Below are 9,012 nucleotides of genomic sequence, written 5' to 3' on the forward strand. Positions count from 1 at the left end.
TGGAACCTGATGCTAAACCCGTTGTTGATCACCAACGTCGGTTAAATCTGAAGATGAAAGAGGTGGTAAGAACGGAAATATTAAAACTTCTGGAAGCAGGTATAATCTATCCCATAGCTGATAGTAGATGGGTAAGTCCTGTTCATTGTGTCCCTAAGAAAGGAGGTATAACTGTCGTTCCTAATGATAAGAATGAGCTTATTCCACAAAGAATTGTTACGGGCTATAGGATGATAATTGATTACAGAAAATTAAATAAAGCAACTAGAAAAGATCATTACCCTTTGCCTTTTATTGATCAAATGCTTGAAAGATTATCTAAGCACACACACTTTTGCTTCCTTGATGGATATTCTGGCTTTTCACAAATACATGTTTCTCAACCTGATCAAGAAAAGACCACTTCTACTTGTCCTTTTGGAACCTATTCTTATAGATGTGTGCCTTTTGGTTTATGTAATGCACCTGCTACCTTTCAAAGATGTATGACTGCTATATTCTCTGGCTTTTCTGAAAATACAGTTGAGGTTTTCATGGATGACTTTTCTGTTTATGGGAAGTCTTTTGATGATTGTTTAAGCAATCTTGAGCGAGTTTTGCAGAGATGTGAACAAATAAATCTTGTCTTGAATTGGGAGAAGTGTCACTTTATGGTCAATGAAGGCATTGTCTTGGGTCATAAAATTTCTGAAAGAGGTATTGAAGTGGACCAAGCTAAGGTTGATGCAATTGAGAAAATGCCATGTCCTAAGGACATCAACGGTATTCGTAGTTTCCTAGGTCATGCTAGTTTCTATAGGAGATTTATTAAAAACTTTTCTAAAATTTCTAGGCCTCTTACCAATCTTCTGCAAAAGGATATTCCTTTTATTTTTGATGATGATTGTCTTGAAGCCTTTGAAACACTCAAGAAAGCCTTAATTCCTGCACCTATTGTTCGACCACCTGATGGGAACTTGCCTTTTGAAATTATGTGTGATGCTAGTGATTATGCTGTTGGTGCTGTTCTAGGACAAAGAGTTGATAAGAAATTGAATGTTATTCATTATGCTAGCAAAACTCTAGACAGTGCTCAAAGAAATTATGCTACTACTGAAAAAGAATTCTTAGCAGTGGTGTTTGCTTGTGATAAATTTAGACCTTATATTGTTGATTCCAAAGCAACTATTCACACAGACCATGCTGCTATTAAATATCTTATGGAAAAGAAAGATGCTAAACCTAGACTTATTCGATGGGTTCTCCTGTTACAAGAATTTGATTTACATATCATTGATAGAAAAGGAGCTGAGAACACCGTAGCTGATAACTTCTTTAGGCTTGAAAATGTTCTTGATGACCCACTTCCTATTAATGATAGTTTTTCTCATGAGCAGTTAGTTGCAATAAATGTTTCTCATAATACTCCTTGGTATGCTGATTATGCTAATTACATTGTTGCTAAATATTTGCCACCTAGCTTTACATATCAACAAAAGAAAAAAATCTTCTATGATTTGAGACATTACTTTTGGGATGACCCACATCTTTATAAAGAAGGAGTAGATGGTATTATTAGACGTTGTGTACCTGAGCATGAACAGGGATAAATCCTACGGAAATGTCACTCCGAGGTTTATGGAGGGCATCATACTGGAGATAGAACTACTCACAAGGCATTGCAATCTGGATTTTATTGGCCTACTCTCTTCAAGGATGCCCGTAAGTTTGTCTCATCTTGTGATGAATGTCAAAAAATAGGTAATATCGGTAAGCGTCAAGAAATGCCTATGAATTATTCACTTGCTATTGAACCATTTTATGTATGGGGATTTGATTACATGAGACCTTTTCCTTCCTATAATGGGTACACACATATTTTGGTTGTTGTTGATTATGTTACTAAATGAGTAAAAGCTATTCCAACCAGTAGTGCTGATCACAACACTTCTATTAAAATGCTTAAGGAAGTTATTTTCCCAAGGTTTGGAGTCCCTAGATATTTAATGACTGATGGTGGTTCACACTTTATTCATGGTGCTTTCTGTAAAATGCTTGCCAAGTATGATGTTAACCATAGAATTGCATCACCCTATCATCCTCAATCTAGTGGTCAAGTTGAACTTAGCAATAGAGAAATAAAATTAATTTTGCAAAAGACTGTCAATAGGTCCAGGAAGAATTGGTCTAAGAAATTAGATGATGCACTTTGGGCTTATAGAACAACATAAAAATTCCCATGGGTATGTCTCCTTATAAAATGGTTTATGGAAAAGCTTGTCATTTGCCTCTTGAGTTAGAACATAAAGCATATTGGGCAGTCAAGGAGCTCAACTATGATTTCAAACTTGCTGGTGAAAAGAGGTTGTTTGATATTAGCTCATTAGATGAATGGAGAACCCAAGCTTATGAAAATGCAAAGTTATTCAAAGAAAAAGTTAAAAATGGCATGACAAAAGAATCCAAAAGCGTGAGTTCAAGGTCGGAGAATATGTTCTTTTGTAAAACTCTCATTATAGATTTTTTGTAGGAAAACTCGTCTCAAACAGGGAAGGCCCATATGTCATCGCGGAGGTTTACCGGTCTGGAGCCATCAAAATAAATGATTCTGAAGGTACTAACCCAAAGGTTGTCAATGGGCAACGAATAAAGCATTATATCTCAGGTACGCCTATTAATGTTGAAGGTAATATTATCCAAACTTTGAGACCGGAAGAACACATAAAAGAGTCCTTCCGGAATGCTCCAGAATCGTGAAAATAAGGAGGTACATGATACGGCAAGTAAACGGACTCCGAAAAATCCACCAAAATATTTTTTATCAGTTTTGGAATATTTTAGAATTTTGGAAATAAAGAAACACCAGGAAGCATCCCCTGGTGGGCACAAGACACCAGGGCGCGCCAGGCAAGCCTGGCGTGCCCAGGTGGGTTGTGCCCACCTGGGACACCTCCCATACTCCATTTTTCTTCCATGTACTTGTCCTCCAAGATAAAAAAATCTATATATACTCCCCGAACTTGTTAACCACCGTATCGCAAAGAAATCCTCTGTTCTCTTTTCTTGATGTTTTCTGACAGATTCAACTAGACCAACGTCATGTCTTCCTCACCCTTCAACAATGGAGAAGGAGACATAAGGTTGGTTCAGGAAGATCTAAGGAGGGATGAGGCTGAAGAGGTTGCTATGGAGGAATAAGAGGAAAGTCCCTTCGCGATTCACCCTCTGGCCTCCGAGAGGGGTATACTAGCTGGCATCTCCGCTCACCCTAATCCTCATCAAGCCATGGGATCATCGAACAATAAAGCGAGCCCTGAAGTGCGAGAAGATCTCCCACCAGGGAGGCCCTTACATAGGTTACATCATAACAATTTTCATAATTTTATTCACAATTATGGGTTCGAGAACACTCCTCATAGGCACATACCATCCAAATGGGACATATATCGGCCAAGAGAAAACAATATAGGAACCAAACCTTGGGGCCCTGAGAATAAACACATAACGGCTAATGTGAAGAAAGACAATGAATTAATTCATCAAGACCTTCGGGAGATTCAACGATTGAAGGATCTACTCATGGTTATATTGGAGAATACTTCTTCATCACCACCACCATCTTCTTCACCACCAAAGGAGAACCGAGTATCGGGTATGGGCACTCACCTTGGCTTCCGCCAAGCTTACGGGAGGTGCCCTAGTATTGTATCATCCCATTATCTTTTTGCTTTCACTTATTTTAGTTCAATCTTTTGCTTTAGATGAAATAAAGTTTAGTTTGATCCTTTCTTATTTGAAAGTTTGCATAGTGATCTATCATTGTAATTGTGTGCAAGTTATATAATAAAGTTTAGTTTGAGTTTTTGCTTTCTTTATTTTCATGTTGCAAATAAAGAAAAGAAATAAGAATTAAAGAAAGAGAGGAAGGAAATGAATAGAAGAAAGGAAATAAATCAATAAGATTATATACTAATCCTATGATAGGTGATAGCACCACATAAGGAAATGTAGAAGTAGAAAATTTTATTAGAGATTGACAAACATAGCATTAGTCAATGATGCAACTAATGAAAGAATTAATAAGGGAAGAGAAGATTCACATATAAATATACTATCCTAGAAATATTTTGTGATTGTGAGCCCTCATTAAAATATTATATGCCAAATTGTTGACGTTGGACAAGTAAAACGACTTAATGGTCTATGTTTGTTTATATTCACACAGAAGTCATATTGTCATAGATCCTTTAACATGTGATGCTTGCCCCCTATCTTTGCTAGCCAAAAATTCCTCACCAAGTAGAGACACTACTTGTGCATTCAAAACCCCTAAACCCAAATCTTACTTTCAAGTGTCCACCATACCTACCTAGGGATTGAACAAAGTCCCTCAAGTAAGTTGTCATCGGTGCAAAAAGGCAATAAAAATTGCTTATAAATGTGTGAGATCATTTAGTGTAAGAGAAAATTGAGCATTGTATGAACTTGTGATGGTGAAGAATAAAAGCAACAAACTGCATAATAAAGGTCGCTATCACAAGGGGCAATGCAATGTGACGTTCTTTTGCACTAAGGGGTTGAGCATACAAACAAATAAGCGCATGGCAACCTCTGGTTCCCTCTGCGAAGGGCCTATCTTTTACTTTTATGCAAAGAGTCAAAGTTTTCCTTCTATTCCTTTTTTATTTTTCTCCTCTGGCAAGCATCAAGTGGTGAGGAAAGATCTAGGCACATATGTCCAGTTGAATATAGATAGCATGAGTTATTATTGTTGACATCACCCTTGAGGTAAGTATGTTGGGAGGCGAAACCATAAGCCCCTATCTTTCTATGTGTCTGTTTGAAATGTTTTGCTCATGTGTACGCGGTGAGTGTTAGTAATCATAGAAGACTATATGATGGTTGAGTATGTGGACTTGCCTAAAGGCTCCGATACATGACCCTTCTTGAAAAGATGATGAATTATAGTTGCAATGTTGACTGAGAACATAGTTTGTTGGTTTCTAATAGAGTTTTTGCTTTATACTTCGATTGTGTGATGAACTGTTACTTATTCATGAGAAGTATATGATAAAAGTTTTATGACAAAAGTCTCAAGTTTAAATTTGTTGCTATTATAATAATCTACATGATGCTTCTCTGTCTGTATTTTGTTTTCATCGACACCTCTCTCTCAAAGCACGTGGACATGTTTTTCGATTTCGGTTTTCACTCGAGGACAAGCGAGGTCTAAGCTTGGGGGAGTTGATACGTCCATTTTGCATCATGTTTTCTTACTGTTATTTATAATGTTTTTATCCATAATAATGCTTTTCGGAGTAATTCTAATGCCTTTTCTCTCATAATTTGCAAGGTACACACCAAGAGGGGGAATTCCGGCAGCTGGAAATCTGGACCTGGAAAAGCTACTTCAGGCTACCTATTACGCACAACTCCAAACAAGTTGAAACTTCACGGAGATTTTTTATGGAATATTTAAGAATTCTTGGAGCAAATAACTACCAGAGGGGCCCACCAGGTTGGCACAACCCACCTAGGCGCGCCAGGGAGCCCAGGCGCGCCCTGGTGGGTTGTGCTCACCTAGGCCCACCTCTGGTGCCCATCTTCTAGTATATAGGTCATTTTGACCTAGAAAAAAAAGGAGAGGACTTTCGGGACGGAGCGCCGCCGTCTCGAGGCGGAACTTGGGCAGGAGCACTTTTGCCCTCCGGCGGAGTGCTTCCGCCGGGGGAACTTCCCTCCTGGAGGGGGGAAATCATTGTCATCATCATCACCAACAACTCTTCCATCTTGGGGAGGGCAATCTCCATCAACATCTTCAACAGCACCATCTCATCTCAAACCCTAATTCATCTCTTGTGTTCAATCTTGTTACCGGAACTATAGATTGGTGCTTGTGGGTGACTAGTAGTGTTGATTACATCTTGTAGTTGATTACTATATGTTTTTTTGGTGGAAGATTATATGTTCATATCCATTATGATATTTAATACTCCTCTGATCATGAGCATGATTATTATTTGTGCATAGTTACTTTTGTTCTTCAGGTCACGGGAGAAATCATGTTGCAAGTAATCATGTGAACTTGATATGTGTTCAATATTTTGATAGTATGTATGTTGTGATTCCCTTAGTGGTGTCATGTGAATATTGACTACATGACACTTCACCATATTTGGGCCTAAGGGAATGCATTGTGGAGTAGCAATTAGATGATGGGTTGCGAGAGTGACAGAAGCTTAAACCTCAGTTTATGCGCTATTCCGTAAGGGACCGATTGGATCCAAAAGTTTAATGCTATGGTTAGAATTTATTCTTAATACTTTTCTCGTAGTTGTGGATGCTTGAGGGATGGTTAATAATAAGTAGGAGGTTTGTTCAAGTAAGAACAACACCTAAGCCCCGGTCCACCCACATATCAAATTATCAAAGTAGCAAACATGAATTAAACAAACATGATGAAAGTGGCTAGATGAAATTCCTGTGTACCCTCAAGAACACTTTGCTTATCATAAGAGACTGTTTTGGAATGTCCTTTGCCTCAAAAGGATTGGGCTACCTTGCTACACTTTTGTTACTACAATCGTTACTTGCTCGTTACAAATTATCTCGCTATCAAACTACTCCGCTACTTACAATTTTACCACTTGTAGATATTACCTTACTGAAAACTACTTGTCAATTCCTTCTACTCCTCATTGGGTTCAACACTCTTACTTATCAAAAAGAGCTACAATTGATCCCCTACACTTGTGGTTCATCAGCCGAACACTACATCCACGTCCCACAAGTGATGCCGGCGTCCGGCATCCCACAACAACAGTTCTCGGGGTCGATGGCAGTCGAACACCTATGTGAATTTGTCTTGCAACCTCTGCGATGATGATTAAAAGCCAAGTGTTGAAACTTGAAACACCCAAACTGACTCAAGTCAATTTTGTTGCTTGAAGTTTCAAATCTTGTCTTTAATCCTCATCGCAGAGGCTGCCAGAAAAATTCGCCAAGGTATTCGACCGTCATCGGCCCCCGGAACTATTGTTGCGCGGAGGATGTCGGGCACCGGCGTAACTTGTGGGATGTGGATCTAGTGTTCAACACCGAGCGCCACATGTATCTCGTATCTATGATACTTGCTATTTAGGGTTCCATCGACACTGAGGAACCCTCTAACCTACTCATCATGTTGTAAATATTTAGTTAGGTCGATGGAAAAAACAATATTGCTATGTTACTCATCTTTCGATTTAAATGTGCAGTTTTTTCATCGCTGCGAGGGTCTAGTGTTCGACGAGCTCCACCCCTGTGTTCGTGGGTGAGCACAAATGTCATCTCCTCCTCCCCCCTTCATTTGCTCTATTTCGGTCTTCGTGCCGATGAAACTTGCTAGCTATAGGTGTCTTCAATCATCAGTATGCGTGACCACTATGCGTCTCCCGTTCGAAAGGGTTACATCTATAAATATGCATGCATTTGCATATTTATAACCGTGATTCTTTTGAATTGTCCAACATTATCTATGGACAGCCCGAGTATGTGTAGATTGGGTTCGTTTTCCCATATGCTCTGCTCCGAATCTGTTGCAGAATTTTGTTAGTGCCTCCCTATTGTTCTCTGGGTACACATCCTCTCTACTTATTGCCGAGACGTGTATCAGGAGAATAGCGGGGAGGTGCTGCCGAAATTTTGCATCGGATCCGGAGCAGAGCTTGGGAAAATGAACACAATCTACACATACTCGGGTGGGATTAGGACCTATCTTTACCTATTAGTGTCTAGGTTGCATGGACGTAATAAAAGTGACAAACTCCATTAACTGATGAATATATATATATGCTGATTTATATATTTCTTATGTGTCCAGTAGCTAGGCAATATGAGTGATCGTGTGTGGATGTACACCGGGCACACTAGTCAGAAAGACATGACCATTGAATGGTTAACAAAAACAAAGGGGTTTCTGAGAGCCGCATTTGCAAATGGCCAGAGGACAACCCGGTGCCCCTGCGCTGGGTGCAACAATTGGCACAAGAGGACAGAGGATAAAATGGGCAAACACCTATAGAAGAGGGGTTTTATGCGAGGTTATACGGTGTGGACATTTCTTGGCGAGTCTGCCCAACGTGCCAGAGCTGAGATGCTTCGTCGTTGCACCGACGAGCATGGTACCGGGATGGAAGACATGGTGCAAGAATTTGATGATGCTCGGGACTTGGATGATGAGATGGAGGAATCTGCAAAGGCCTTCAATGGAATGTTGGAGTCTTCAAAACGTCCTCTCCACGAGCACACTGAACTTTGTCAGTTGGATGCCATGTCACAAATAATGGCTCTGAAGGCTCAATTCAACTTGGGCAGAGAATGCTACGATGCAATGATGACAGTATTTGGAAGTTTTCTACCCAAAGGCCATGTACTTCCTACAAACCTGTACATGGACTTAGGTCAAAAATGGCATGATAATCTTTATTACCTCCAAAATGACATAGACTTAGCTTATTTTCCTCGAAAATGACATAATAACCTTACTAAGCTCCAAATGACCTATTTACCTAGCTTAGCTCTAAAATGACCTACACTTAGCATTTTTACCTGGCTTAGCTAAAAATGGCATTTTTACCTACCTTAGTTAGAAGAAGAAGAAGAAGATAAAGAAGAGGAGAGGAGAAAAAGAAAGACAAGAAAAATTCTTCTTCTTCTTCTTCTTCATCTTCATCTTCTTCTTCTTCTTATTCTTCTTCTTCTTCTTCTTCTAGCTAGTCTTCTTCTTCTTCTTCTAACTTTCTTCTTTCCCAATTTGCAGATTTGCTTTAGATGAGGAAGCTTGCGTTGATGGAGTCTACTCTTCTCCTTGTGATTCCTTTTTGTTTTGATTTTGTAGGATGAACAATGTAAAACTTTCTACCTATATATGTATGTATGGATGAAACCATTGTATGCTTGTTGTTGGATACGTTGGCTAGCTATATATGTTGCATATGGACTTTTGATTTGGTATGTATATGTGTTGTTATGCTTGTTGAAAGTATTTTCAAA

The sequence above is a fragment of the Triticum dicoccoides genome, chromosome 5B, assembly GCF_002162155.2.
Source record: "Triticum dicoccoides isolate Atlit2015 ecotype Zavitan chromosome 5B, WEW_v2.0, whole genome shotgun sequence".
In the NCBI taxonomy this organism is placed as follows: domain Eukaryota; kingdom Viridiplantae; phylum Streptophyta; class Magnoliopsida; order Poales; family Poaceae; genus Triticum; species Triticum dicoccoides.